This window comes from Ochotona princeps, chromosome 15 (assembly GCF_030435755.1).
Source record: "Ochotona princeps isolate mOchPri1 chromosome 15, mOchPri1.hap1, whole genome shotgun sequence".
Classification (NCBI taxonomy): domain Eukaryota; kingdom Metazoa; phylum Chordata; class Mammalia; order Lagomorpha; family Ochotonidae; genus Ochotona; species Ochotona princeps.
This window is the reverse complement of record NC_080846.1, coordinates 40,220,769-40,226,768: the sequence shown is the minus strand read 5'-3', so window position 1 is coordinate 40,226,768 and position 6,000 is coordinate 40,220,769. Positions and strand designations below refer to the sequence as shown.

The 6,000-nt window shown below is 53.8% G+C and overlaps 1 protein-coding gene across 4 annotated transcripts in view; it reads left to right on the top strand.

The window, feature by feature from the left end:
* The first annotated feature begins 970 nt into the window (after positions 1-970).
* The window catches only part of ATP2B1 (ATPase plasma membrane Ca2+ transporting 1), a 106,502-nt gene continuing 101,472 nt past the window's right edge, over positions 971-6,000 (top strand). Inside the window, exon 1 of one of the 4 annotated variants that reach the window (XM_058673453.1) lies at positions 971-1,175. The gene's annotated coding sequence lies outside the window, so the exon portion shown is untranslated. Of the gene's footprint in view, positions 1,176-1,584; positions 1,859-6,000 lie in introns of those variants that run through there. The other 3 variants (XM_058673454.1, XM_012926383.3, XM_036492479.2) reach the window with 3 other exon arrangements.

Here is a 6,000-nt window from a genome sequence, read left to right as displayed (position 1 = left end):
GGGTGGTTCCTCTTTTCCTTTTGACTCGCAAAAACATCTTGAAGGCTGGGACTGGGGCGGGTTACCTTTCAGCACCTAAACAGTGCAGGTTCCCCTTGTTTTTTTTTTTTTTTTTTTTTTCATTTCCTCTTTGCCTCAGAAAGGAAGGCGCGGAGCTAAGATGCTACAAGTGAACTCAAAGAGCCACCAGCTCGGTCAGGGTAGAAAAAGCACTCCCCCCACTCCACCCCAAACGAAAACGGTGGGGTTCGAAGCCCGGATCCCGCAAGGCCTGTTCGCGAATGCCGCGGTTTAACCCTTCAGGTGCTGCAGCGGGTCACCCCCGGCCTCCCCGCGCCCACAGCCGGAGTGGGCTCTCTTCCCCAAGGAGGAATCAAGCCGGCAGGCACTTGGGTCACGGCCCGGGACTGGCATCCAGTCCGGTGTGGAGCAGCGGCTCGAGAGTCCGCCTGTCCTGGCCAGGGGCGCTTGGCCTCACCCGCCCAGGTCGGGGGGGGGGGAAGCCGGAGGGGCGCAGTCCCCCCCCGGGGGCGGCTTGGGTGCGCCCTCCCTCCCCACCCCAGGTGAAGGACGTCCGCACTCCTGCGGCAGTCATCGCTCTCCTGCCTCCACACGTCAGGGGAGCGGCCGGGCCCCGCGCCCAAACAGCAGCTGTGACGGACCGAGTCGCCGCCCCCTCCATCTCCTCCTCCCCCGCCGCCCCCTCGCTCCCCACCCCACCGCCCCGACACGTCATGGAAACACGGACGTCAGGGCGGGCCAGCCAATGGCAGGCGCCGGCAGCCGGGAAGGGGCGAGGGCAGCCAGCCGGCCGCGGCGGCGCTCGGGCTAGGAAGAGCGCGAGTCCCCCCGCCCCTCCCGCCCGCGCGCGGCGAGTTCCAAGCGTCGGGCGCGCGCGTGCGCGCGGGGTCCGCCCGGGGGCGCGCGGCCGCCGGGCCCTCCCTCCGTCCCTTAAACGCCGTCCCGGGGCCGCTCAGCTCTCAGTCCCGGTCCCGGCCGCGTTCCCTCCGCGCGCGCGCGCTTGCCCGCCCTCAGGCTCCCCGCGGGCCGCGTCACGTGACCGCGCCCAGCCAAGGCGGCGGCGGCGGCGGCACTGGCAGCGCGAGCAGCTGGGCCGCCAGCGTGGAGCGGGAGGCGTGTGGGTGTGAAGAGAAGGGAGCGCCAGACCGGAACGGGTGAGTTGTTCTCCTCTCCCTCCCGGCAGTCCTGCGTGTGTGAACCTGGTGCAAGCCGGGGAGTGGTAGTGGTGGTGGTGGTGGGGGAGGGAGGGCCCCCTTGTGTCCGGAGCTGCGCCCCAGCCTTCCCGTGGCTCGGCCCGTCTGCTCTCGGCTTGCCCCGGGAGCCTCCCGCCCCGAGCGCGGGGAGCGGGCGTGCACATCCCGGCCGCAGCTGCCGCGGAGGCCGGCGGCGTGAGGCCGGCAGAGCTGCCCGTGCCGAGCGCGGCGCACCCAGTGTGCGGCTCTGCGGAGCCGGGGAGGCGGGTCCTGCGGGGACGCGGGCGGCCACTCGGCGGTTGCCGGGCTCTGGGCGGGGGCCGGCCGGGCGCCGCCTCCTCCTCCTCCTCCTCCGCGGCCGCCGCCGCCGCCGCCGCCTCCTCGCGGTGCAGCGTGAGTAGGGAGCTCCGGGTGCTGGACGCCGAGCCTCTGGGCTCCGCGGCCGCCGCCTCCCCGCGCTGCAGCCGCACCTCCGCGTGGTGGCCCGAGCCCTGCGAGCGGGCTGCAGGACGCGCCGACGACAAACCCCCCCACCCCCCGTTCTTGGCGCTTTTCCGTGTTCCTTCGCTGCCCCCTCCCCCGACCCTCCTGCAGCCTCCCTTTCCTTTCCCACCCTCGGAAAATGGTTCCCGCTGCCGGGCGAGGTGAGTGGCGGGGCCGCCGCCCGCCCGCGGTCGGGGGCGGTCACCTGTAGGTGGGGAGCGGGTGGGGGGTGGGCGAGAGGTCGGGTGGAACCCTTCCCCCCACCCCCAAGGTCGGGGCGTCGCGGCGGGGGTCCTGACAGCCGGGTTCCGGAGGAGTTGGTGGGGGCGCTCGGGTGGCTCCTGGCAGGTTGTCCCCTGCCGGGAGCTTCTAAAGGTGAGCGGCTTTCCTCGCGGTGCGCCTCCGTGCCGCGGTCTGGCCGGGGAGTCGCTGCCCCGCGGCCTGAGGTCGGGGCTCTGCGGGGCTTCTCTGGTCTACACTCGCAGCCCTCGGACTTGTCAGAGCCGCCTCGGCCGCGCCACAGCCCATCCCGTCACTAGTAGCCCCCGCCCCGGCGCGTGGTGACCTTGAGGGCAGCACTGCCCGTCTCCCTCTCCGCGCCCTGGGAGGGTCACCCCTCTAATCCTCGGCTTTGGCCCCCCAGACGCGTTGCGGGCTGGGAGCGGGAGGTCCCCTGGCCGGGGTAGCTGATGGATGCGTGTCAGGCAGGATTGGTGATTCCCCTAGAGTTGGAGAGGTGCCTAGCCGCTCTCCCTACACCTCGCGTCTGGCCCCCGAAGATGTTCAGGGTTACTTCCGATTGATATTTGTGGACTTAGTTCAAAAGGGGAAAAGAAGAAGAAGAAGGAAAAAAACGATCAACCAACCCTGGCTCCTGCCCTCCCGGTTAAATGGAAGGGTCAGCGAGCGGTAGGACGATGTTCCAGGCGCGGGGGTGGGGGCGTGCTCTTTGGGCTCAGTCCTGCCGGGAATCCGGTGGCGGGAGCCGGTTGGAGACCCCTGATTCTGCGCCGCGCTCGCTGGCCAGGTTGGTCTCTGTGCGCATCTCATGCACCAGTTCTCTGACTCGCCCGCACTGTGTGTCTGGTGGCCGTGCTGGACTGGAGGGGGGCTCTGCCAATGTGCAGGGGCTCGACCAGCCTCAGCAGGCGCGTTTCTGCCTTTCCCTTGGGCACGAGCGCTGCAGACGGCCGCATTTGGTGCCGCGTGCGCTACTTTTCGGGGTTATGAATAATCTAATGACTCCTGTTGGTATCGATTGCTGTTCTTGATTAATTAGTTCTGTGGATTTTTTTTTTCATTTGTGGGTGGATGTATGCGTTGATGTGGACTGCCTTTCAACATGGAAGCCTTTGTTTTTGTGCTTAACCTCCCCCACCTGAGGACAGTCTTGTTTTAAAATAAGGCTGTCATTCAGCGTGGGTGTGTTTTATAATAAGAAGTACTTGTAAGGGCCTGGTTTGCATGAGACTCTGGCCGGGCAGAGGATGTGTAACCCCTTAGATGGTGGCCCACGTGAGTGGAGGGAGGGCCCTCGCCTCTTGCCCTGCGACCAGTCTTCCCCAGACTCCTCGTCCTTGTGTGTGGCGCGGGAGGATTGGGGGAATTAAGAGGGATTGGAGGGGACTGCCTTTTTTACTTGGATCTCCCTCCTGTTGGTGAACTGAAATTTGAAGGAGATTGAAACATTTTTCCTACCGAAGCCTGTGAAAGCTGGTGTGTGACAGGGGTCATGTAGCCATGATTTCAGGGGAACGTGTTAGTTCCTACTTCGCTTTGGAGAAGACAGTTAAATTGCTGTAATTAAGGGTGGATCTCTTTCCTGATTTTGGCTTGGGTCTAACTGCATAGGTCTTTGCAGAGTAACTTATTTCTTACCATATAGTCTGCAACAGTGAGTCACTTGGGTGAGTTGAGGACAGAGCGCCACCTTTTAATTTAAAATTTAGTGATTTCCTTTTATCGGAATGACGAAAATTCAAAGGATGCCGTCTTCTGTCATAGCTGTCATTGCTGGCAGCCCCGTTTTGATGAGTTAGGGAGAATTGTCTTCATTTTTCTGTATTCTGAGGTCTTTCTGTGCTTGGAAGGGATTTCTCCTGTTTGGTAATTCATGTTTTTTTTTTTTTAATTTCAGGCTTTGAATATAATGTAACATTCTGAGATGAGAAGCTAGTTTTGATTCTTGCTTACAATAAAATAATAGATATATTCATACTCTGGGTCAAGTTAGGAGAAAAAGGAAAGGCACAGCAGCATTGTAGATAGATGTTTGAAGCTGCCTTTGCCACCACATAAGGGCACTTACCACGTAAGAGTGGTTTCAGAATTTTCCTTTTAAGTTACAGATTCTGAAACACTCAAAACTGGTAGAACTATTAGCCTTGTTTGAATAAGATATAGTTAGCTTTTTGTTTGTCATCTCCCAACAACTTGCCTTTTGTGGTTTTACTGAGGATTTTACTACTTATTACTTATTTTGAATAATACAAATGAGCACTTCCAGCAGGAGCACTTACATTCAAAGCTGAATAAAGACCGTGCTAGAAAAAGTGGTTTCTGAGTATGGCTCCTCTAGAATGCATCTCACAAAAGTGAATTCGTAATTCTTTAAGAACAAATGTAGTGATGGAGAATGGCTGAGATTTCCTTCCGTGTTCATTCACTTGCTCCCTCTTTTCTCCCTTCCGCTTATGAGAGTTAGCACGCTGTCTCTTGAGACACAGGGCAGTTTTTAGATTATTGTACTGCAGATGTAACATGAGAAAAGACCGAGATCTCAAGTAATAAATTGACATGAATATCACCAAGTATAGTTTTAATTGCAAAGTGCAAGATACTGCCCTCGTATCTGCATTTAAGCTTTGATTGAACACATGCCGTTTCTTCATGGACTTCTGTAAAGCATTAGCCGCTGGGCTGTAGGTAAGTCTTTAGCTAGGATTAAACAAAAAAATCTGTTTGAGTTGAAACATGGTTTCTAACTGTGGCACATGGCTGCTAGGCGAAAGCACAGTGTTTGAGTTATTAGGTTGATGCAAGTGGAATCACTTTCCATTGTTCTGGGGGCTTTGATAGGATCCTTGGTTTGGGGCTTAAATTTACTAGTTGCTCTTGTTTGACAGACATAAACTTCTTTTATGATGAAATAGTCTCTTATCATGTGAAATGAGTATTAGAAGGAATGGCCACGTAAAAACTGTTAGTGGTCTTCTACTAAACTGAACAACAACAAAAAGAATATTTGCCCTTTATATTGTATGCATATGTACAGTTTTTAATTCTGAAATTTTGTCAGTAATTTGCAAAAAGACTAAGGATCAGGAAGCAGAAACATGATGTAAAATTTTGCATCTTGGGTAAGTCTGTTAACTCTACAAGTTAGAAATAATAGTTTTGTAGTACATATTATGATTTATGGAAAGGTACAATAGTATATTGGAGAATATATAGTGTCGGATGTAACATTATAAGGAAAAATTTACATAATAATTATGGAATACTTTTCTGGAATGTAAATAACTTAAAATTTTTCAACTGTTTAGATATGTTACAGACATCGCATACATTGTCTTGTTCAATTTTATTATAGTAATTGTCTATGTGGACGTATGAGGGTGATATTTACTGTTTTTAATAATTATCAAAACCTATAGCTCATCTGATTTTATTTATACCTTCACACAAGAACCAGATCTGCTACAAATGGATGCACAGGACAGGTAACTGAATAACATTCTTAGGTTTTGTAATTGCAGCTTCCTTCACTAGTGTCCAGTATCTAGTTGATTCTGAAAAAATCAAATTTTATGTGCTGCAGTGTTTTTATGGCCTATGCATTTTGATTTTTCAGCAATCTAGGTTCTAACAGATCCTGGAAGTGCCCCTCAGATTTTGCTGTCTTAATGCCTTCGATTTATGAAGTTCTTTACAACTTGTCACAGTGTCTCATTTGAGTCTCACGGGGGCTAATCCTGTGTTTGGAGTGAAGTAGATGCAGTTGTATCCCTTTGCTTGGTAGTAAAATGGTTTTTCTGGGCCCTAAGGTCACAGAACTAGTAGGGAGGATGGCGAGAACTGGGCTCAAGGGGCTTCTAGTTTTTGCTTGTTGCTCCGTTATACATGTTTATGTGAGTGTAGGAAAACCTAGCTTCTGATCAGAATAAATTTAATACTGGGATATAAATAGGTTTGTTTGTGTTTTCCTTTATAAATTCAGTCATCACTTATATTTGGTATTAACGTTAACAGCTGAGTAGATGAATTTGAAGCATTTCAGATGCTGCATTCTTACTGGATTGAC